Below are 25,728 nucleotides of genomic sequence, written 5' to 3'. Positions count from 1 at the left end.
AGCTGAATTGAAGTGAACCACCCGTAGTTGCACTTCGTAATTGGCCGAATGAGTGTTTTTTTGTGACAAAGTCTTCATGTACAGTAAGCTTCAATGAAATCTAAGAGGGTGATACCCACATTTGTTCGAGTTAGCGCGAAATTCGTCTATATTCAAATATATTTATCAGGGTAGCCGGTTACCTTGAAAAAAATCGAAAACTAATGGCGTTTTCGTTTTTAATTTGCACTACACCGGTGCATTATGACGAAAACATAAACAGTAACCATTGACTACAATTAACGATTCCATTGCACAGAGCTACACCAAACTTTTGATGAGTGCTACACCAGTGGTATCGGTGCAGAAAAAGTGTAGCACTGGTGTAGTGATATTGGTAAAAACGGTAAAAACGAACGGTTTAGGTGCAGCTTTCGCTACACCGGTGTAGTGCAATTTAAAAACGAAAACGACATAATTGAACTGTCATTGTGTACACAACATGTTTCACCGCTAATAAAAACATTCAATATCTTTGAACTCATCTCATTTTCGAAGCAATAAAATATTGTGTAAAATATTTACTTTAAAAATTATAGCGTGTCGGTCGCGAATACACTTCGCTCACGACAAAGTTTACCCAAACAAGATTTGCACTTGTTTAATCGATGTTTTTATTAGTGAATTAAGTATTTCTGGTGCCATTTTATTATAAACACCATAATTCTATATTTCGTTCGAATCGGATTATTTCGATCGAATACGAAATTTTGCATTCTGTATCTCGATCGAGATCGAGTCTTCCATACAAAAGCATTGATCGATCGAATTACAGAATACAAATTTTTGCATTCAATCGAAATACACCGACTCGATCGGAATACAGAATTGGGGTGAAAAAATGTGAAGCAGTTGTACTGGTTTGTTGTGTTTTGTTTGATCGCTTCGTATTGTGCTCGGACTTTGCCCCTCGAATTCACAAAGTTTTAAGTGTCGGAGTAGATTTTTGGTAACAGAAATTGGTAGGATATTGTTTTACAGCAGAGACACGTTGTTGATTGGCGCTAGAAGTGTTAAATGTGCGATTTCATGTATAATTTTGAGAAACATAAGAATTTTCAAGCGCCCATTGTTGTGAATTTACCACCCAAAAGTAAACGATTATGATCGATCGAAGCGACATCTGCACATCATAGTCGGCGTTCTCAGATTCATTGTTATGTCAGACGAACTGCTAAGGGAAACACAGGATACTAGCACAAACTAACAGACATGACAGTATGAGTAAATTCATATAAAAATAATTTTTCGTGATGCACTAGTTCCACCTATATTGTACTGTGCGAACTATTTACTATCGGCACACCCCTTGTGTTATGTGAAAGTTTTTTTACTAGTTGGTTTCCCCTCGTTTGTCAACACCGATCAGCTGCTTGCAGGGATGCCTGATTTCATCATAATATTTGAAAATGAATCATCACAATAAATTATTGGATTACGTTGGTTATATATTTAACTTTTTTAGCGATGTTGGAAGGTAACCATTTATTTTTCTAAACGTTGCTCATCTAGATTATTTTTTATTGTGTTGGTAATTTTCATCCGAAATTAGGTGGCGGTAGACCAGAAGCAAGTAAATATTGTAACAAAACGGGTTCGGTTTTGTATTGCGTTGGAGGATGAGAAGTAGCACAATTATGTATATAGTTTTGGCAGTATGTATTAAATCTGTATTCTGCATGAAATTCGCATGGACGTATACAAATCAATACATTACAGGTAATTCTGTATAAATGGCAACTCTGTTGGCAAATGAAAAAAATAAACACAGTCTAGATGACAGACAGGATGTTTTTGATAGGGTAACGTGGCGACATCATGACATATGCGTGTACTGTCCCAACTAAAAGAATATTCGAAATGACCGTTAAAATGATTGAAGAATCTAATTTGAGTGTCCTGTCTGCGATCCTTCCTTTAAAGATATTTCATGGCTTTTGCCTTTCTCTATAGAAAGGTATTAGAATTGCTGGAAAAACCGAGTGTCATACCTTATGATCAAAAAATGACCGGAATTTTCATTTTAAAATTCCCGCGCTTGTCCAATCGGTAAAGTTTTATTCTCTCAACGTTGGCAACACTTTTATACACATTCTGTCATATTTTGAGGCATATCGTACGATTAGTTTTTGTTTGGCGTCTTTACAAAGAAGTTGAAAAATTTTCGTGTGGCGATTTTTACAATGGATGAAAATTTAGAACAACGTGCGTGCATCAAATTTTGTGTTGCAAATGGATTTAAGTGTTCCGAAACGGTAAAAATGTTAGAAAAGGCCTTTGGTGAATCGTGTCTAGGAAAAAACACAGGCATACGAGTGGTATAAACGCTTCAAAGGTGGTCGTACAAGCTTGGATCATGATGAGATCCCTGGCCGCCCAACAACATCTGTTACTGAAGAAAACATTGAATCGGCGAAGCAAATCGTGTTGCAAGATCGTTCTGTACCGATTAGAGAGATTGCTGTGTTGTTGGGCATCTCTTATGGATCAGCCGAACACATTTTAACTGATGTTTTGGGTTTGAAACGCGTCGCTTCTCGGCTGGTGCCAAAAAAGCTGAATTTCACGATAATGCGCCGGCTCACACAGCGTTGGTTGTGTCGCAGTTTTTGGCCAAATTCTCAACCAATATCATCAACCAAGCACCGTACTCTCCAGATATGGCCCCGTGTGACTTTTTCCTCTTCCCCAGACTCAAATTGCCATTGCGGTAAACGCGTTTTGAGACCATAGAGACCATAAAAGAGAATTCGCTGCGTGAACTAAAGGCCATACCTTCGGCGGCCTATAAAACTTGCACGGAGAACCCTTCGAACATAAAATTGCGATATCGCTGTATTTGATTTTTGCGATAGTTGATTTAACAAATTTCTTTTTGATTCAACCAAAATAGTTTTTGATTTGCATATATTCAAGTAGTTGAAAAATATGTTGTTTTGAATGCTGTCAAATACCGGAGACAGTTGAAAGCAAAACAATAATTGCAATGCAAAATCAACAACTTTTCTAGTTGAAATCTGTTCGCGTCGCTTCAAAATGTCAATGAAAACAACATCGATGGTTAAAGCGTTTGGTGAAATTGTGTTCATTCGATTTGAGAAATTTATGATAACAAATGTTTATCTAACAGCGGTGTTGTGATAAAGTTAACCTTGTTTAGGATGAAAAAGATTTGATGACAAATTAGAAAATGTTAATGAAAGATCATCTCGTAATCTTTCAGGTATGCGCAAAATTTTATGCTTCAAACACCAGTTCTTTCAACTAAAATATTTGTTGAAATTGAAAGGTATGTGTCCTCACTAATTGACAGCATTTTTTTTTCAAACAGTTAAATTAGTTGTTTCAACCATCGTTTCTGCTAATCGAAAAACAAAAATGACAGTTTAGTTAAAACAACAATCGATTAGTTGTACCAAATTTTAACCAATCGAATTCAGAAAATCAACTAATATTCTGGTTGAAATGGGATCGCGGGTGGTTCCGTGTGTATACCGCGAATTCTTACATTTTGCGTCTTAGGATTGATTCCACCGCTAGTTTATATTTTGCAGTTCCGTGGCATATCTTGAAAGGATTCAGTCATAATCAGGACCATCAAATAAGTCAAACACCAAGCGGTCTTTACTCTACAAAGAGCGTGGCGGGTTTACCCTAATTAATTAATCACCCTTATTCTGAATAACGACGTATTGATTTACTATCCAATCATTTACCTCATAAAAATGCCATTTTTCTTTGAAAATCAAAATAACTCCTCTAATTGGAAAACCCTTAATTACAGGTTGGTAGAGCATCCAGAACAATTTGGAGTTGTGTAATAGACGTATGAAAGTCTGTGATTTTCTTCGTCTCAACCATTACGAGTCCACAAAGTTGCAAAATATTCCTAGGATTGATCGTTATTGAGATTCAATCGAGTAATATTTAATTACTGTGGTCTTTCTATGTTCAATTCAAATAAATCTCGGGTAAAGCCTAACACTCAGAATCCAGATTTAAGTTTTTGTTTGACTGTATCGTTTCCACTTTGTATAAGTAACTGATTTTTTTTCTTCGAAATCCTAGATTCAACTTTGCAGAGTTCAAAACAAATTTAATTCTTGCCATAGAGCGCAACTTCGTACTGGAAACGATGAAACTGGACGCTATTACTCCTGCCATATTTGGACAACTCCATTGAAAGATCACGAACCACTTTTTTACATCGTTCTTGGTACCAGCCAGTACACTATTTAATTTGGTCCAGCCAGCCTTACCTAAGAACGTCAGGTGACAATGGTTGTTCAACTCGATAACTCGACATTCTGGCTTCGTTTTAGCAGCACATGCGCTGCAGAGTTGATTATGTTTCTGACTTGCTGAATGTTGAATACCAGTTCCATTGGTCTGACGCTGAACATTGTTTCGCACACAAGCATCTTAGCTTGGAGACGTTCGTGGCTCTCTTGTGAACCAGTTAGATATCCAGCAGAAAAAAATAACAACTAGCGGTTTTACCAAACCGCATTGAAAAAGAAGGTGAAAAACTTTTAGGATCAAGTCACGTTGCAGTGCTTTGGGTATTATATCAAAACTGGATAAGACTTTTCGATTCCAAACGCATAATAAAGGAAAATATTATGGAGTTTTTCTGGATTCAGGTAGATGTTAGTTCAATCAAATTCCGATGATCCAATTTGTATTCAGTGCAAATAATTCTCTAAAATCACCATTCCATCGTCCTACTCTGCCTCACTGCAATATGTGCATCAAATGGATTTAAACATTCCCGGAAGACTTTCGATCTTGTGTGAATAGTTTCTTACTCCAACAACAACAATTCTTCGTGTTTGATTAGAATTTGACGCTACACGAAAAAAAAAATTGTTCCTGATTCTATTGCTAAAGTAAATGAAACATGTGAGCTAAAGTTCATTCTATTCAAACTCCATTTTAAATTGGAAATTCTTTCTAACCGATAGAGACTGTAATTTGGCTGATTCGTTGTGGATGCATATCGTATTCTATGCTATTGACAAATTTACACCAAAGAAAGTCCATCTTACTTATCATGGTCAAATTTGTCTCTGAATTATTATAAATTTGCAAACTTATCCGTTTGAACATTTTTTTTTTCGTGAAAATCAATTTTTTCCTTCATATCTTCCTCCGATTTTACTTCTTTTGAAAGTTTCCGAGATACCTACTTCATGATGCACCAGTACATTCCAATTGGCTGCAGTTATCATTGACCTTGTACCACTCCAAACCATCATTCGAGTAGTGGCACGAGCTAAATCCAGCTATAAAAGCTTAGTACCATTGTTTGACCTTAGAAGTGGAAATTGACGTGTGTGTGTGTGTGTGTGTGTGTGTGTGTGTGCGTGCGTGCGTGTGTGTGTGTGTTCTCGTAGATGGCTGAGCCGATTTTCACAAACTTACATTAAAACTAATGGTCTTATGATGTCATACAAAGCTCATGAATAGCATTTGGATCCGACTTCCGGTTCTGGAATTACAGCGTGCTACGTGATAAACGAAAAATATGAAAATAATGTCACTCACTTTTCTCGGAGATAGCTGAATTGATTTTAACCATCTTAGATTCTACTGAAAGGTCTTAAGATGCCATAAGAACGATGACACGACCTGCACTCGGCTATCAAAACTGTATCGCAAATTTAACTACCCCTCAGTAACTCGTAATGTCAAAACTGAATCGTTCGAAAACTATTAAAAACAGGCTACTAAGAATAAACAACTGTACTTCTAATAACAGTTACCTTCACCGTAGAAACCGGTGTTTATTATCAAATCAAATTAATTTTGTCAAAATTCGAATAATAGTTTTGTTGAGATAAACCATGAACACTTGCCAGCTGGCAAGCTTCTTGGGATAAAGATGATCTGGGTCGGTGGATGCACTCAATTATTCCTAAAATATCGACAAAGGCATGGTTCAGGCGACTGGATGTGAGTAGAGATTTCATTCGTGTGATGTCCAGACTCATGTCCAATCACTACACGTTAGATGCACATCTCCTTCGAATTGGACTTTCCGAGACTAATCATTGTGCTTGCGGCGAAGGTTACCGCGATATTGACCATGTTGTTTGGACATGCGTGGAGTTTCGTGATGTCAGATCTCAACTAATAAATTCCTTGCGTACCCAAGGTAGACTATCCAATGTCCCAGTTCGCGACATTCTTGCTTGTCGTGACCTTCCATACATGAAACTTCTTTATCATTTCATTAAATCCATTGGAGTTTCAATTTAAATTTTATTTTATGTTAGACTGTTTTCTCTTCCATGAGTTCAACCAATAGGCAACTATAGGATATTGAATATAAGTGGTGAACTGATACAAACAATCCTGAAATAGTTATAAGATCATGTACAAAATAAATGTATTTTATTTAATGTAATTTAAAATAGCAACTCGCTTGATAAAAACAGTGTTTAGATTAACTAATGAGTACCAACATACTAATATGATATTCGAAATGTATTAGGTTTAAACTACTATGTATTGTGGATGCCACGGCGAAGAAAAACTTATGTATATTGCCTATGAAATAAACGTATTTATGAAAAAAAAAAAAAAAACCATGAACGTTCAATAGACAAAATAAAATGTTTTGATGTTCGAACAATACGTCGTAAAACCTGGATAATGAGAACGATACTGATACAATGGTAGTGATTATCTTAGACAAACATCGTCAGTTTTTTATTGGGATGCCACGACTGAACCCAAGTAGAAAAATTTGAGGATAAGAAGTTATTGTATGTTTTTCATATGCTTCAGATATTTAAAAATATGTACATAAGCGCCGGAGAACACTTATGTTTGAAGCTTTTAAGGCGTTCTCTTTGAAAACGACATATTGGACATACTGGAAATATTCATAACTTTTAATTCTGATTGTTTCAATAAGCATAATAAGCAAACAACAATTGTAAATGTTGCACGAGAGCAACTTAACTTAACTTAAAACTTAACAGAAGATAGCGTATGAATAAATTGGGATCAATTATTTGCATATTTATATATCTATATAAAAAATCAACTCGCGTGTTCTCTATGATAGTTTCATAAAATATATTTAAAAATTCAATTAAAAATTCGCTGCAGTTCAAAGGTAGCATCGTTTGCCTTCGTTATCTTGATTCAAATAAAACATTCTCAGTCACTCAAAAACTGAGTAGAACGGCTAACTAACTTTGTTTTAATTAATATAAAATTTTATTTCCTCAATGTTACTAATCTTTGATTCACATGATGAGCATACACAATTCCAAGGATTGGTGAGGTTGATAACAGTTCTTCTCTGGCGTGATTTCATTTATTGGCGAAATTTCTTTTTCCAGTTCTCTATAAAAGCAATATTTCGTTAGCTACGAAGTAAAATTTTTTCAATGTATAATGTGTTGTTGCTCGTATGCATCTAGAGATAGTTCCAGTCGTGATATCAACTCATATAATCAGGTGTGCCAATACCATTGATTCGTAATATGTTTTCTCAAACCTTCTTGCAATTTTTTTTGATTTCTTCGTCTAATACTTCTAGTACCGGTAATATGAAACCTGAAATCGAAAATGTTTTTCAATAAATTAGATTTTGGGCTTCGTTATCCGGCTAGGTGATTGTCTTTATCTAAGTCATCCTAAGTCATACAGAAACAATTTGTTAAACTGATGTCGTTTTCGCTTGAGAACACTGAAACTGACCCAGGGTAGTTTCTTCAAACAAACACTTTTCACGAAACTGTGTTGTTTTCGCGCTTAGCAACGGCGGTTTGAGCAAACCTGATATAACAACCAGGTTCGAAACTGACTCGATTTTCAGTTCAACAACGTTAAAACTAGGTTCGAAACTAGCTTCAAACAAACGGTTTGACAGCAGTTAGGGTGGAAACTGGGTTAGGTTTGGTATCAAGCGAAAACGACATGAGCCTGTATTCTCGAGAATAGTATCTCGCTGAATATATAAGTTTTCCATTTGTTTATGTTTATTTGTACTATTGGGATACCATGGTAACAAGCTCGTAACAACCACAACAGTGTTGCTCAAGAAGATTATTTTCATCATTATCAAGGGGTCGCTATATTTGTGGTAACTGGTGGTAAATCGCTCACGGACACTTTTTATTCCAATTTTTCTTCTGAGTATCTTGGTCGTGTCGTCGATAAGAATATTCCAATTTTTATTCGAATCAAATCCCTGGTTCCGAAGGTAGGGTGCTTATCGTAAAAATGTCATTTTGTTCATTTTTGTGAGGTTAGTTCATGTTTGTGCAACGTCTAATGACGATATCCAGCATTCGGTACCGGAAGTACCGACAATAGAAAACAAATGTGATAAAATGACGCTCACTTCACTTTCTCACATGTGATTGAATAGATTTTCACTAACTTAAATTTAAATGTAGTATATCAATGTGTACATTTCATGAATTAAGGTTCTGAGTTCTTTACCAAGAACTTTTCCCTGCTCCACAATAAACAACTAAACAAATTAACTAATAACAATACTAGTCCGTGCTGTTCTCAAAAACCGTATCCCCATCGGAACCATTCACCTTTACTTCTGCATACGATCGTAGCGTCGTTGAGCGGAGCTACTTTTTGCCATCGCCATCATCGGTTCGTGCTCCACCACCGCGACGGCATTTTACTTAGCGCGGCGCAGTGCGACTTTCCGAGTGGAGTTTTGGCGTTTTTTCCTACTCTACCTACCGGTGAACTTCGAGTGCGTTTATTTCTGCAGTTATACCTGGGACGCTGGCGAAATACGACGTGTTTGCAGTGTATGTTGCGGCAGCGTGGGTTGTTTTGCCGGGTTCCGAATCGTGGCGCGTACATTTCGCAACCTGCTGTTACTGGCGTGAAAGAAGCAGAAAGTGTTTGAACAATAATCGTGTAAGTGGTTTTTTTAATGGTTTTATTCATGTTGATAGGAAACGAGAGGTGCAGTTCGATTTGACCAGCTCTGACCGATATCGGTGTGCACTGCTTCGGAAATTGGTGTTTGCATTGCGCCGTTTTTTTCGGTGCATATTTTCTGTGTAGTGCAGGTTATCGAAGTAATTAACCAGTCGTAATTTTTCATCATCGCAGAGACACTGGAAAGAGTCTAACTGAGCAAGCATTAATTATCGACCGAAGTGCTTATTTAAATAATAGTGTAAAGTGATCATTGGTCTCAATTTATCGAGCTGTGAAGAACACTACAATACATAATAGGAGCTCCAGCATTGCCACAGTTTGTGAAGCATTTGTCTCATCTAAATTTTAGGTGCGCGTTTGCAAAGTAAATCGATAGCGAAAGCAAAACAACATCAACGGTAGTAGCAAAACAAACCCGTAAGTAGAACATAGCTCTCTCAATTGACTCCAATTGTTTTGCATACACTGCCCAGTCAGACCCCGAACCACGCTGAACATTTTCTAATTGAAAGTGAAAGAGATCCCCGCGCTGTCCTCTCTGCTCGTCAGCTACCAGCAGTGATGGGTGCGGGCGGGAATCCTCATCGCATCGTGGTCAAAGCAATGTGCCGATAAGACGGTTATTTACATTTTCTTCACTCTTCACACTCCGTGGTAGGTGCCTGCTTCTTCGCTGAAAACTCTTCTGTGGACCGTCCGAAGTTTTATTATTCCCTGCGAGAAAAGAAAGCGATCAGTGCTCACGCGGTAAACAACTTGGAATTGGAGTTTCGATAGTAAAAATGCAATTCAAACTGTTTTATATTCCGCCGCAAACTGCAACCGCTGGTGACAGATTTCAATACAAATGATCCGTGTTCGGATGATTTGTACAATACTTTGTGATTGATTCCTTTATATTCGCAGGATGGTGATAGTCAAAAACCAGCAACCGCGGTTCAATAACACTATCAACACAATCGTAACCTAAGTGGATGGTGAGAGTGACGATACAGATGTTCGTTTGAAAGAAACATTCTTTGTCAAACGAACAAATGACCTGTCAAATCCCTCTCATTACTCACTCAGGCCGGAACGAATTTTCACATTTGAACCAAAGATAAACTCAAGATGGAATACTCTATGATTTTTCATATACCATTCAAATAGGACCCCTCGATGAAATCGGTTCACCGTCAGTTGCAGTACAATTCTTATTTAAAACAAAACAACAAGCGTCGAATCGCTACATGCGTCGTAGCTATGACATTTTTTGTTTATGTAGAATTAATTTTAAATTGCAATATGATAGAAATCGTAGTATTTTGCTGCATATCGAGTGGTTTTGAAACAGGAAAACAAAAATCAATAAGAATTATTGCTAAGAATCTGTTCAATTTGCAATATTCTTATCTTACGATGCATTAAAGTGAATGGATGTTACAACATATTTTGTGCGGTATGTTTACTTCTTTTCAAACTTGTATTGTTGCTATGGAATTTTACCGTCATTTTCAAATGTTAATCGACGCTTATTTACGAAGGGTCAACAAAATTACACTATTACTAATGTCGTTTTCGTTTTTAAATTGCACTACACAGGTGTAGCGAAAGCTGCACTGAAACCGTTCGTTTTTACCAATTGCACTACACCAGTGCTACACTTTTTCTGCACCGATACCACTAGTGTAGCACTCATCAAAAGTTTGGTGTAGCTCTGTGCAATGGAATCGTTTATTGTAGTCAATGGTTACTGTTTATGTTTTCATCATTTTTGTTCGTTTATTCATGCCATGGTGTAGCACTCCACCGGTGTAGTGCAGTTTAAAAACGAAAACGACATAAGTTCACTGGTTCACGATTACTGGTCCGATATTTTTCGATGGATTGTATGGAACATTGTAATCTTGAGTTTATCTTTGTTTGAACGAAGATACTGCAGTGTAAATAATACGCATGCTTTGTTGAAGAGGTATTTGAGAAACTTGAAGTGCACCCAGACTTCCGGTGGAACTCGCAATGAGTGAGCATGCCGTCTTGTGTTTGTGAGGTGAAAATTAAAGTTTTTCGCGAGAAAGAAAGAATCTTTAATCGTACTTTTGCGACTCGGAAGATGAGTGAGGTTTTCGCTGTTAATCAGTGAAAAGGAGGTGCCATCAATTGGCGTCATCTCAAGTGAGGTGACTCGAACAAGATTGAAGAAACAGAAGAAAAAGTACAACAAGACTTTTCTTGTAATTCGGCGCATTCATTATTCGTTCGCATTAGTTGATTCAATTTTGTAACTATTACTGCTTCGCTTCCAGAGTTGTAACGGTGCATCTAAAACTGTCCCAGAAAGTATGAAAGCACTTTGATTTCGCTGTTAATAATTCACAAGTGTCAGATATTAAAATTTTATTCGATATACTGATAATATTAGACTACAACAACAGAATATTATTCTCAACATTTGCTACTTAGCCATTGCAGACTAGCTGGCGCACCTTCTTGCGAACGTTCCTCATTAAATTCCGTACAGACTTCTTGGCGACAAGTTTTGACACTTTTTTCCAAACTTTTTCGAACTGTTGAATGGTTTCGGCTGCCGAGATATGTTTCCTAAGACGTGCCTTCGTTAATGCCCAAAATGCCTCAATTGGTCGAAGTTGTGGGCAATTTGGTGGATTCATGTCTTTTGGGACGAAAGTGACATTTTTGGTAGTGTACCATTCTACCGTTGATTTCGAGTAGTGGCAAGATGCAAGATCTGGCCAGAAGACAACAGGATCCTTGTGGCTTTGAATCATGGGTAGAAGTCGTTTTTGTGAACATTTCTTGATGTATATTTCGCTGTTCATTGAAGCAGTGGTGATGAAGGGTTTCGAAATCTTACCGCAGCTACAAATTGCTTGCCAGACCATAGCTTTCTTACCAAATTTTTCGACTTCAATCGATGTCTCGGACTGGTTTAATACTTGCCCTTCTCGCACCGTATAATATTGTGGTCCCGGCAAGGATTTGTAATCGAGTTTCACGTAGGTTTCGTCGTCCATGATTATGCAGTTCAAATTTCCAGCAAGAATCGTATTGTACAGCTTTCGAACCCTCGGCCTGATCGATGCTTCTAGCTTCGGACTACGTTTTGGTTGTTCCAGCTACTTAGGGCGTATTCAGTAGTGTTCTAGTTCTAGATGCATAATTTATGCCAGTTACAAAATTTAAATCTGAATTTTTTAACAAGAAAAACTGGCAGCCCCAGCAGTGTTTACTCGTGTTTCAAATATACAAAAAATAGAACGGCATCGTGGACCAGTTTTAAATTTGACAGAAGAACTGGTTGAATGAATAAAACTAGAACGGCTTGCTGGAGATACGTTTGTTCCAGTTTCTGCTCTATTATAGATCTTCCATATAGAACTTCTAGCTGCTGAATTTGCTCTTATAGGTTCGAAGATTTAAACGTTCTTTAGCACGAAGAACATTTGACGTCGAAGTGCCCACCTTTTTGGCCACATCCCGAACTGAAACCTACTTCTTTTGCTCGAACGCCTTCAGTATACGTTTATCCAACTAAGGGTTAGCAGGACCTTTTAGTCGACGACGTTTTTGGTTTATCCTTCCATTTCTGCTATCTTTCTCAGTGACAGTTCGCGTTCTGTGCACCATTTGTACACGATTTTTCGACGTTGTTCTGCTGAAAGTCCACGCATTTCGAAACAAACTAATGAAAACGAATAAACAACTGTACAAGTGGTTAGAGAAGAGTGTAAACAACAGGACGCAGCCATAGAAATTGACAAATTATGAACCATTGCGAAATGGCAGCGGTTTTTGGTTGTGTCCATACTTTCTGGGACAGTCTTTATACTTAAGTACAAACGACAAACATATCCTACCGCACAATCAAATAAGGCGGAACAAATGGGAGCAAAAAGTAATCTGATCTCTTCAAGTGTCGAAACGGGAGCAAAAAGTTTCAGGGCTGTGCACGAGATACGACCGGTTACGATGATATGAAATCTGTAAATTTTATCACAAATACATTCAAATTTAAAAATTCGCATCAATGCACTTGTCATCATCCAGCATTTCTAAATTAAAGTTAGAAATAAATATGATAATAATATAGCGATTTGGATGAATATCAACACACCGTAATCCCCCATTTCAGATTTAAAGAATTCCACAACTAACGTCAAAATGCAGTAGAAAAAGTTGTAGTTGTCTTTTGTAGATTTACATACCCAATCAAGGTAAGCTTCGCATAGTTTTTTGGAAATAATTAATTGCTGATTCTAAAAATAACCAATTTGTGGAATTTATCCGATGTTTACAACTGTTGATTCCACTTTTCCATCATTGATTTATCTACATCAGAATCAAAATTCTTGACCAGGATTCAGGAACTGAATTCAAGAACTAAATTTGAAACCTGTGGCAGGCTTATAAATCAGTTGGCACGTTCAACTTTGGAATCCAGATCAAGAATTCGGTTCATGAATTCAGTTCATGAATTCAGTTCTATAATTTTGGAACTGAACTTATTTTCAGGTTCCAAACTTAGTTCTAGAACAAATTCTGAACTTGAATTCCGAATTTCAATTAGGAAACTGAATTCAAGTTTCGAATTTAGTTCCAGCATGCATATTCTAAATTCTGAATCTATTAATTAAATACTCGGAGTTCAGATCTAGAATTTAGTTTCAGAATCCAGATCCGAATTTCCAGTCAGAACTCTGAAGTTGAATTTCTGAATCAGAACTTCTGCATTCGGATTCCGAACATAAATTAAGGAACTAAATTCAGTTCCAAAATCTGGTTAAGAAACCAGTTTCAAAAATCTAGTTCTAGAATCCAGAATTAGAATTCAGTTCCAGAGTGTAAGTTTCAAAGTCTGAACCTGTATTCTGGAACTGAGTTCTAACAATAAATTCAAAACCTGAAATTAAGTTCTCAATTCAGATGGAACAGAATCCAGGTTCTGAATGCAGTTCTAGAAATTCAGTTCCAGAGCCCAATCCAATATTCGTTTTTCGAATCCTGATTCAAAAGCAAAATGCGATTATTGATAATTTATTGTTGCTGGCTGAGAAGAACTGCTCGTAACGACATCCGACAAGCAAATGAAGGCCTGTTATTGCTGTAGTTGGCGGAAGGTCCTCACCACGACCTCCAGTTCCGTCTAACGCACGAGACGAAATGATCAGAATTCGACCTTTTTATATTCATCCAGTTGATTGTCAAGACTGATATGTGCCTGACTACCTCAAAAAAACCGGCGTCCGAGTGCAAAAAAGGCAAGCAAGCGTGATGAGTTTTCCTCATTGTTTCCAAATATTTTGGAAAACGTCATTTTTAAGGTTATCTAACACTGTTGACAATTTAATCATAAATTGCTGATCATATTTCTGATGGGATGGAGAATGAATTATGTTGTTGCGTTTAGAACAACTCGAGATATTCTCGATTAACTTCTATCCATTTTTTCACAGGGCGAGTATTGAAAAGGCGGCTCATAGTGAAGTGAGACGTTTTCACGTCAAAAAGATATTTCCATGTGTTTTGTTCATTCATGAAAACAACTTTAGCCTAGGACTCAAGGAGGTGTTAACTCAATCAAATTCCGATTACCCGTTTCGTATACAGAGCAAATCGGGTTCCGAGGTCACCGTTCCATCGACCAGCCCCACCTAAATGAAATGTGTGCATCAAATGGAATCAAACGTGACAGAAAGACTTTAGATCCCTTGGAAATGACAAACAATCGACGCCTATTTAGATCATCTTTTTCAATTTCGTATAAAAAATTTACATTTTCCGATCTTACCATAACTCCAGTTTGCATCCAATGCCCTATTTTTTCCCAATCGTTTCAAAATCTTCTGTCTTCGGTACAAGCAAACTAAACCCTTGGGACAAAGTATGATGTTACACTCATCTGAATATTTTACCTTAATATGAAACACTAATAAAAAGATAAGAATAAGACGATAAGCCTAAATCGTTTTTCATAATTTTTGCATTCCAAATGAGCTATTACATACAAAACAATTCACATCCTCTCATTCTGCTACTATCACAAAAGGCGATAGCTCTTAATCGATATCGTTCTATTAACCAAATGCCACACACGAGGAGGCATGAGATAGGAAGGTTTTTGCAATGACTGAGCGGAAATATATATTGGAGAAGCCAAGTGAAAGAAAAACTAACAGAAAAGATGAATTTTTGGAAAAAGATACGCTCAGAGACAGGACTCGAACCTGCGTTCTTATGCATTCCGTGCATACGCGCTACCATTGCGCCACTCTGATCTTGCTTTAGCCACTCTAAAACTCGAAACAGACATAGTAGCAACGTACATCGAACATGGTCTACATCCTGGCCGTCACCCGACCGATAAATTACATCCAAACATCTTCTCTGTCCATCAAACACTAGTCCTCTCGCTTTATACCTCTTTCTCCGATCAAGCATTGAGTAGGAGAGTGTATTTATAATCGCTTTGGATGTAAGGTATCGGTCGGGTGACGGCCATGATGTAGACCATGTTCGATGTACGTTGCTACTATGTCTGTTTCGAGTTTTAGAGTGGCTAAAGCAATATATATGTCTTCGAAATTTAGTTGAGAATATTCTGTGAAATTTTCAGAATAATTGATTTAGGGGTCCGCTAATGTTGTATTTTATTCTGAATGAAGAACTGCTGAGAATAGCTACACTTGGAATGACATACTCGTACGTGGGATCGGAGGAAGAGCAGTAGGCCCTTCTGAACACATTTTTTATATGACCGTTGACTGTTCCGGTAGTTATGCATGGCTTGCTCAATTTGTCGCAACCACAGATTGCCTGACACACCCCGTATTTTTTGTCAAATTTATCGAGCTTCGTCTTCCGGAACATACTGGCAGAATTGGTCGATAAAAAACTCCGACGTAATGTACGTCTAGTCGTCTAATACGATGCATTTCAGCTGTACCAACTACTCACGGTACCGCTCCCTAGTGTGGGATTTTGCCACCGTATTCCGATTATCGGTTTGATTAGACGTCTACTTTATCTTGAGGACATGAAGTTAGGTCCACTTCTTTTACTGCTCGATAAACCAGACGAAAGAATTGATATTCTTAGCCACGTTCCGAATCGAAAGGTTCGGACTTCGCTTGAAGTAGCCGCTGGGTCGTCCTTGATCGATTTTACCACACAAAATGCGGTCGAGTTATCGATTTCCAACTGTTGCTCGATCCACCTGTGAGACTGGTTGGGATTTTCAATGACCGCACCCATAATTTACTGTCGAGGCACTTCTTTCCAGGAAGTCATCTTGATGACCTTTCAACGGATTGTTGTGAAATTTTGCTGGTGTAAACATTACTCTCTAAACTAATTTTACCAAACATTTAATCAATCAGAAGAAAGTGTTGCCATTTTTTCAAGTGCAGTCGCTAGTAGACTTTGTAAATAAATTGAAAATTTTTCTTTTTTTTTCAACCAACATCTGCCGTTAATTTGATTAGGGTATTCTCTGAACCAAACAATGGTAGGCATTTTGAAATTAACAAGTTCTTGATAGAAACTAGTCAATAGTGGAATATGATTCTGTAGATCAATATCAATACATTTGTTTGTATTGACGTTTCTCCTAGAATTAATCATATTCGACATGAGATTTATTGAACACAAATTTTGTTGAATAACTGAAGAATAACTGCTCATATTCGTGTGGATTTCAAAACGACGCCATTCAACAAGCATCGAGGTTCTTTAAAATTCATGTCTAAATTTTTCTAGATTGACTACCTCTATGAAAAACATCACATGGAGCCAATTTATTACTCTTCAGCTGTAGAACCATATTCTTTATTGTACAATTATGAATTGTATTCTATCAGACCATTTCGTGAGTGATTCGAACTAAATTCTTCAAACTAATATAAATAGGTTTACCTTAATATTCCATAAGAGACGTTCCAAATATAATCTATTGATGTACGCGACGGTAACACTCAGTTCCTCAACAGTTGCGTTGGCTAGCACCGTTTCGCGGACGTGCGTCAAACTTACCAACGCGAACATTTTACGTGGGTCGAACAGTTGAAGCTGATCCGTTATAACACTGACAAAAAACAACAACATCCCATCTATTTTTTTTTTTTTTTTTTTTAAATAACTATTTATTGGAATATGAGTTAAAATTAAATTATTAAGATTTAAATTGGGTGTTCAGCCACAAGTGGTGACTTTTCAGCCCTGTTATATATATATATATATATATATATATATATATATATATATATATATATATATATATATATATATATATATATATATATATATATATATATATATATATATATATATATATATATATATATATATATATATATGATTTGGTTATTACCATGAAGACATCATTTGCTTCCGCAATTCTGAGATTTTTGTGTAGGGAAAATTCTAAACCTACTTGTATTGTGTAATGGGGAAAAGGAACTTATATACTAACTTACTAACTAATACAGAGAGCGAATCGATTCAATTGAAGATTGCATCGATTTTTGTCGGAATTTGCTTATAATATTATGTGACATTACATCTAATGGTTCTATATTTGTGAGTCTGTGTAACTCATTTGTACTAAACCAGGGAGGACGCTTCAGAATCATTTTCAGAATTTTATTCTGAATCCTTTGAAGCGTTTTCTTCCTGGTGGAACAACAGCTTGACCAAATTGGTACCGCATAAAGCATGGCTGGTCTGAAAATTTGTTTATAAATTAACAATTTGTTTTTTAGACAGAGCTTAGAATTTCTGTTTATAAGAGGATATAAACATTTAATATATTTATTACACTTTGCCTGGATTCCTTCAATGTGATCCTTGAAAGTGAGTTTTTTGTCATACGTTAAACCTAAGTATTTAGCTTGATCAGACCATGTCAATTCCAAGCCATTCAATTTGAGAATGTGATTATTGTTTGGTTTAAGAAAAGAAGCTCTTGGCTTGTGAGGAAAGATAATTAATTGCGTTTTTGCTGCATTTGGTTTAATTTTCCATTTTGACAGATAATCACTGAAAATATTTAAACTTCTTTGTAGGCGACTGCAGATCACTCTTAGATTTCTACCTGTGGCTAACAGACTTGTGTCGTCACAGAATAGCGATTTCTGACAACCAACGGGTAGATTTGGAAGATCAGAAGTGAAAATATTATACAAGATTGGAGCTACACTCGAACCCTGCGGAACACCGGCTCGTACGGGTAGCAATTCAGATTTACAATTCTGATAGCTAACCTGAAGAGTACGATCAGTTAAATAATTTTGAATCATTTTGATCAAATAAATAGGAAACTGGAAATCAGACATTTTTGCTATTAAACCTTTGTGCCAAACACTGTCGAATGCTTTTTCTATGTCTAGAAGAGCAACTCCAGTGGATAACCCAGAAGATTTATTTGATTTTATCATGTTCGTTACTCTGACAAGTTGATGAGTAGTTGAATGTTCATGACGAAATCCAAACTGCTCTGGTAAAAAAATTGTATTCTCATTTATATGAGTCATCATTCTTAACAAGATAATTTTTTCAAAAAGTTTACTGATAGAAGAAAGTAAGCTAATTGGGCGATAACTTGATGTTTCTGCTGGGTTTTTATCAGGTTTTAGGATAGGAATTACTTTAGCGTTTTTCCATCTTTTTGGGAAGTAAGCTAATGAAAAACACTTGTTGAAAATTTTAACCAGGAGTCTCAAGGCAACATCGGGAAGATTTTTAATAAGAATATTAAAAATTCCATCATTACCAGGAGCCTTCATGTTTTTAAGTTTTCTAATAATTGATTTAATTTCATCAAAATTCGTCTCAATAATGTCATCGTGTGATAACACTTGGGTTGAAATATGATCATATTTCAGTGAGACTTCATTTTCAATAGGACTCACAACGTTCAAATTAAAATTGTGGACACTCTCGAACTGCTGAGCAAGTTTTTGAGCTTTTTCGCCATTTGTAAGAAGTATTTGATTTCCTTCCTTGAGAGCAGGAATAGGTTTCTGAGGTTTCTTAAGAACCTTAGAAAGTTTCCAGAAAGGTTTAGAATATGGTTTAATTTGTTCAACTTCTTTAGCGAAATTTTCATTTCGCAAAAGAGTAAATCTATGTTTAATTTCTTTTTGTAAATCCTTAACTATGTTTTTCATAGCAGGATCACGAGAACGTTGATATTGTCGTCGACGAACATTCTTCAACCGAATGAGCAGTTGAAGATTGTCATCGATGATAGGAGAATTTAATTTAGTTTGAGCTTTGGGAACTGAAAGATTTCTAGCTTCGATAATATAATGATTCAAATTATCAATTGCTGTGTCGATATCCGCAGAATTTTCTAAAATAGTTTCATGATCCACATGATTTTCAATGTGAGATCTGTAATCCAACCAATTTGCTCTATGATAGTTGAAAATAGAACTAATTGGATTAATTATAGCTTCGTTGGAAAGTCTGAATGTTACAGGAAGATGATCTGAGTCAAAATCAGCATGAGTAATCGGTTCACTACAAATGTGACTTTGATCTGTTAGAACCAGATCAATTGTAGACGGGTTTTTCACGGAAGAGAAACAAGTAGGATTACTGGGATGAAGAACTGTAAAGTAACCAGCTGAGAGTTGATTATGAAGTATTTTACCATTACTGTTATTTTGCCTACAATTCCACTGGACATGCTTAGCATTTAAGTCCCCTATTACGAAAAATTTCGATCGATATCTTGTAAGTTTTTGCAAATCGCCTTTAAAGAAATTTAATTGTTCGCCGGTGCATTGGAATGGCAAATATGCTCCAGCGATGAAATAAATTCCATGAATGGTTTCAACTTCGATTCCCAAGCTTTCAATAACTTTAGTATTGAAAGAAGGTAAAATTCGATGTTTAATTTGCCGTTGGACAAAAATGGCAACTCCACCACCAATTCCAGTAAACCTGTCAAATCGATGAACCACATAATGTGGATTACTTTTCAATTTTACATTTGGTTTAAGAAAAGTTTCTGTCACAATGGCAATATGAATTTTGTGAACTTTGAGAAAATTATAAAATTCATCTTCACTCGATTTCAAAGATCGAGCATTCCAATTTAAAATATTCAAATAATTATTTAACATCACTGTTAAATTTTAAATTCATTATAATATTATTTGCAAATTTCCATCCGATTTGAAATGCTTCAAAAAGTGATGAAGTCGAATTCATTTGGATGATCATTTGAAAAAGTTGATCTTGTAGGTAGATCATTTTATTTTCAGTTATATCGCCTAAATCGACTTCATTTAAAGAAGCGAATGGCATTGAAGGAATATTTGTAGGTAGACTGCCATTAGAAGAAGATGATTTGGTCGGTCTACCTATTAATAAATTGTTTTCGTTAGAAGAAGAACTGCAAGGCGGTCCTGTGTTTTGATTATTTACATTAGAAGAAATAGGAGATAGATTTCTACCTAATATACCAGCATAACTGACATTAGAAGAAGATGATGACGAGGTCGATCTACCTGTCAATAAATTGTTTTCGTTAGAAGACGAATTGGCAGGTGCCTTAGAAGAATTTTCAGGTATGTTCTGTAAATTTAAGGTCGTTGATTTGACTTGTTGTCTAAGCGAACGAGCGTTTAAAATTTTTTCCCTGACAGGACATTTCAAATAATTGGATTTATGATTTCCATTGCAATTTGAACATGAAAATTTATCAGTGGTTTCATTCATTGGACAAGCGTCTTTCGAATGCGATTTACCACAATTCAAACACCGTATATCCATATGACAATTTTTGGTTCCATGACCGAAGCCTTGGCAACGACGACATTGCGTTAAGTTTGCAATACGATTATGCCGTTTATAATGTTCCCAATGAATTTTAATGTGGGAAATGAAACGTACTTTTTCTAAAGTTTTCAAATTGTTTACATCACTTCGATTGAAGTGTATTAGGTAAAGTTCATGGGAAATTCCAGAGCGTGGTTTAGAAGTACCATTCGCTCTTTTTTTCATAAGTATTACTTGGGAAGGGGCAAAACCAAGCAATTCTTTTAGTTCATTTTTAATTTCATCAATACTTTGATCATTTGATAATCCTTTCAAGACAGCCTTGAAAGGTCTGTCTGATTTTATATCATATGAATAAAATTTATGAAGTTTTTCGGACAAATATCGAATAAGACTTTCGTAATCTTCCAATCCATCCACCAAGACTCGACATTCTCCTCTTCGTCCGATTTGAAATGAGACTTTTACTTCCGGGAGAAAAGTAGAAAGCTCAGTACGGAATGCTTTGAAGTCGGAAATCATCACCGTCACTGGTGGCATAGATTGATGTTTCTTCCCAGAACGACAAGCGTCCATTTTGGGAATTTTTGAAGAATTTTCTTCTATGTCGCTACAATCGGATTCAGGAAGAATCTCGTAAATATTGTTAGACGGCATAGGATCAACGGAAGGGAAATCCGTCCGTTGTCTTTTATTTTTACATTCAGATTCTATAAGATCATGAATGTTATTAGAAAAATGTTGAATAACGGATTGTGATTTATTCCGTATTGAATTATTTTTAGCCTTAGGCTTGTTGCCTTTCCGGTTGGACGCAGGCATTTTTGAAATTAATGAAATTTTAAATTAAATTAACTAGGCTAAATTAGTCTTCGATTAGACTCCTAGCTAGCTTAATTTCTTAGTCACTCTAATATCACTCTTTGTATCACTTAGTCACTTAGTTAGTGATTCAGGTAGCCTTGAAAAAGACTGAAGCCTTGAATCAATGAAACTCTAGGTAGCCAGAAAAAAAATTCCAGGAGCCAAGAGCTATACGCGTGCGGTGCGAACGACTGTTCAACACCGACTTGATCCCATCTACTTTTTCACCTCTCACCTGTGTTTTCTCATCTCATACATCGAACACATGCATATATTTTAAGATTCGCCAAGCATTTGTAAAACGTCAAAGCTCGCCGCCATTAGAGAGGGAATGATATGACCGGTTGTACAAACGTTTTTGCATAAGGCAATCAGCCGTATAGTGATCCAATTACTTTCCAAGTAGCCGTTCCAGCGATGCAAGAAGAAAGTGTAACACTCGAAACTTGTTCTTTCAGTTGTTCGCAATGTGTAGATTGTGGATCGGGCTCAATCGTTTCTCAACTGACAAACCTGGAAAATACGGTCGTTCGGGTTTGGGCCATACACACAAACATGCAAACTGGTTGAACTAGAATTATTGAAAGTAGTACATGCACTACGAAGTAGGCTCTGCCACACGGAAATAAATCGTCGATCGTGTTCCGAACAGCCCATTTTGCTATGAATCAGCGCCTACTAAATCATGTCCGCAGCAACAATCCCGAAAAGTTCAGTCTATTACACAATTAGGGTAACAGAGGTATTTTGGCCCACTTTAGGATTGATTTTATTTTGGCCCACTTTGAATAAATATCCACCAAATGTTGTAATATCTTTGAAAAACCCTTCCGCAATAGGTAATTTAATGTGTTTACCTTCAAATTTATGTAACATGAGTTACTTCACATCAATTAAATCCGATAAAATCGATAAAGTTTGTTAGGTGGGCCAAAATATATGAAGTGGCCAAAATACCTCTGTTACCCTATACATATTTACGGTAGGTATTTACCTGCAGTATCCAATGCTCATTCCATTCTAGTTGCCTGAATAGGAAACAAAGCTAATGAAATGAAAGGGCATTGTATGTGGTGTAACAATGCGTATGGCACCGATTTCCGTGACTGTAGAGTCACGCATTGGGCCCTTGATCTGTGTAACCTTGACATTAGCATATAAAACAGATCTGAGAAATTGTATTATTAACGAACCTGGTCAGCTCGTGCGTGATTGAGCTAATTGTGTACCGCTATGACTAGTTTTGTTTAGGAGTAGTGTTGCTGCAGTAATTTTATGAACTTGCTTCAGTTTGCGGTCTGTGGCTATTCTGGTCTATTAGTCTGCCCAATTTCAGTTTTTGCAGTTCTTAGCTGCCTCTGGCATTTACCACAGTCAAGTACGTTGGGTAGTCTGGACATCCGCGAAACGATGAATAGATCATTTCCTCGAATTTGTCGATTATTACTGACAATATTATCGCAAATAAAACTAAAATTGCACAATTTTTCACAGATCTCAAGCCTGCGTCGCCACTTGTTTACATTTTTCTTTCGCATCTGTTTCTGTTTTTCCAAAAATATATGACAACTTCACTCACACCTAGAAAAATTCCGTTACCATTGCAGGGTCGTTTTTACAGAGGGGCAGAGGGGTATTCCCTCAGTTAAGTCCGAACAAGCGGCAGCGTAGCCGCATTAGACCTTCCAAAATAGTACAAATTCTATTCTATTAAGCAGCATGTTGATCTGTTATGCCAACTGACTGTTATGCCATCAAAATAGGAAAAACACGAATAAAAAGGCTAAATTCTAGATTTTTACGCAAAAATGTTGTCTTTGTCGTACGAAACAAACAAAGTTCAAGTTTGTTCAAGGTTGAGTTTGTGTATGCGGAACTAAAATTAAGGGATATTCTATCGATTCTCACCCAATGTGGTAAGGAGCAGTAGTCAGAGGGGTTCTTGTTCTTCCTGGAGTGAATGAATCCTTTCTATATTAACCTTAATAGGATTGTTTGGCATTCCTTCTGGGGTGACGAATTTACTTCTGCTCATACATACTGTGAATCGTTCTGCATTCTTCCGGAAATCCAGAATGGTGTCATTTTTGTAAAATCTCTAAATCCTCTCGGGAGTTGGAGGTTTTATGAACCGTGCATTTTGGCACCTTCAGATCGTTCAGCATCCTTCCGGGGATGCAGAACGAATTGTTTCTTTATGTTTTGTACCCAACTCCCTTCCATGTTCTTTTTATCCATCCAGAAAATTGATGAGAATCAACGGCAAGGCACAAATCTCCAAATAACCAGGGGAACGTGCTACTTGAGCCAATTAGTTCTGGATCCAGATTACTGATTCAAAATCACTGGAAATTTTGAAATCGATTTCAGCAGTTAGCAGTTATTTCTACCAGTAGGTGTTTCAATTTTAAACGTGGGGGTCCTCAGAAAACTATTATGGCCTCCGCGAAAAAAGTTTCGAACCACTGGTTTAGAATTTAGTAGCAGAATTCAGTTCCAAAAAACAGGTTCAAAAGTTTAAACAAACACTCTGGAAATTAGTCCTAATTCTTAACGGAACTAGATTTCTCCAACTGGTTTCTTGACTATATTTTGAAATTGAACTTAGTGTCTTAGTTTATTCGGAATTATTATCCAGATTCTGATTGAGGAATTCAACTTCAGAATTCTGGAAGCAAATTTCAGATCGGCATTTTGAAACAAAATTGAAGATCTGAACCACAGATAATAGTAAATTTGAAATTTGCTATACGTTGGGAACACTACTGCCACCTACTCGACTATTCGCCGCGATCTTTCAAAACTACGTTCCGGAACGATAACAAAATTCTGATGCCTGTTATAAAAATAATCCAACTACAGCAATTTTAACACTTATCACACGATTTCCCTAAGTGTTGAAGGTAACTTTTTTCCATGCCGCATAAATCACACGAGAATTCTCTCGGAATAAAACTAAAACAAACTTATCATTTTAACCAACAGCAAAACAAATATCTAGCGTGAAGTGAATGTTGCACCCAAAACTGTGTCTCATATGAAAGCGGCACCCAAATCTGGCACCTCGTGTCGATCATGGTGACATCTGCAAGTGTTCGCCATGCTGATTGAGTAAATTTTACACCCAGTTCATATGTGAGCCTGTATATCTGCTTTCTGTGTCTGAACCAACGTTTTCAGATATGTCAATTGTTGTCCATTATCCAGTAATATGTTCTCCTAAGAAATCGTTAGTTCACTATTCATACAGGTAGATACTATCATTCAGTCATTCTTCATACAGATTGGCGCCCGGGCATGATTTGATTTGCCGCTTAGGTTCTGGAACTAGACTTTGGAGCAAAATTCAGTTTCGGAGCTCAAGTTCAGCATTCAGTTTTAATTTAATTTAATTTATGTCGTTTAATTTAATTCAGTTCTAGAATTGAATTCGGAACCGTGATTCTGAAAATGACTTAAGTTCCAGAATTCTAGATCTAAATTCATGAACTGAATTCTTGATCGAGAATCCGAACTTGAATTTTGCAACTGAATTCGGGTCCAGATTCCGAATTCGGTGCTTTAATTCAGTTACAGTTCTTGAATGTCCAGAATTCATACTCTGCTGTAGATAAATAAACATCGATTGTAAATATCGGGTCAATTTCACGAATCGGTTCATTATAATCCAATACAATATTCCCAAAGAACTTTGCTTTTTTCTCGACTGAATATATACAACAACAAATACAACAATGTTTTAGCTTTTAGTAGCAGCTTTTTTTTAATTCACCCCTATGGTAGAGTGATTAGTTATTGATCGTGAATATCTCTTGTTGATTCTAACATATCAACATAATTTTTACTACATGCCATTGCACTATGGTACGAAACGGGAAATTAGCGTGAGCAACTTTGTTGAAAATAGCACCTCTTCTTTGTTTGATCGAGTTAAATCAATTTTCCCGAGTAAAAGTAAAAAAATCACTTTTTTTGTTCTAACTTTTTTATGAAACGTTCTACGGAAAGGTTGTCTTCAGAATAGTTGTTGAACTAATTACTGCGCACAATTTTGCTCAACCAAGCTTTTTCATATGAGCTACCAGTACAAAATAATGAGTGTTTTTT

General features: G+C 36.5%; 1 protein-coding gene across 4 annotated transcripts in view; it reads left to right on the top strand.

Moving 5' to 3' along the window:
• The first annotated feature begins 8,776 nt into the window (after positions 1-8,776).
• The window catches only part of LOC131428200 (uncharacterized), an 83,052-nt gene continuing 66,100 nt past the window's right edge, over positions 8,777-25,728 (top strand). Inside the window, exons 1-2 of one of the 4 annotated variants that reach the window (XM_058591933.1) lie at positions 8,777-8,946; positions 9,323-9,390. The gene's annotated coding sequence lies outside the window, so the exon portion shown is untranslated. Of the gene's footprint in view, positions 8,947-8,989; positions 9,391-25,728 lie in introns of those variants that run through there. The other 3 variants (XM_058591935.1, XM_058591936.1, XM_058591934.1) reach the window with 3 other exon arrangements.

Source organism: Malaya genurostris, chromosome 2, assembly GCF_030247185.1.
Source record: "Malaya genurostris strain Urasoe2022 chromosome 2, Malgen_1.1, whole genome shotgun sequence".
Taxonomy (NCBI): domain Eukaryota; kingdom Metazoa; phylum Arthropoda; class Insecta; order Diptera; family Culicidae; genus Malaya; species Malaya genurostris.
This window is presented reverse-complemented; position numbering and strand designations above follow the sequence as displayed.